The sequence below is a fragment of the Penaeus monodon genome, chromosome 34, assembly GCF_015228065.2.
Source record: "Penaeus monodon isolate SGIC_2016 chromosome 34, NSTDA_Pmon_1, whole genome shotgun sequence".
Classification (NCBI taxonomy): Eukaryota; Metazoa; Arthropoda; class Malacostraca; order Decapoda; family Penaeidae; genus Penaeus; species Penaeus monodon.
This window is the reverse complement of record NC_051419.1, coordinates 2,877,039-2,877,383: the sequence shown is the minus strand read 5'-3', so window position 1 is coordinate 2,877,383 and position 345 is coordinate 2,877,039.

Here is a 345-nt window from a genome sequence, read left to right as displayed (position 1 = left end):
ATGCACCCGTTGTAGATAGAGAAATTGAGTCCGTCTTATCCCCACGTCTCCAGGATGGTCCCCGGGTAATGATTTTCACGTCCGACATATCTGTCCCTCAATTTTCTTCATCAAAAATACCTAAAGGCCTAAACCCCCCCCTTAACTCCCAAAAAATTTTCCCCCTTATCCTCGCTTTTTTTAGTCATCTCCCCCTTTCCCCCCGTGATTTATTGGTTTTTTGCTTCCCTTCGTTGTTATCCGGAAATTTCGTGTGGGGGGTTCCTTTAAACCCACTTGGGTTTTAAAAATCGCTTTTTTTAATGTGCTGCAATGTTGCTTTAGTTGATGTCTTTTTTGTAGAAG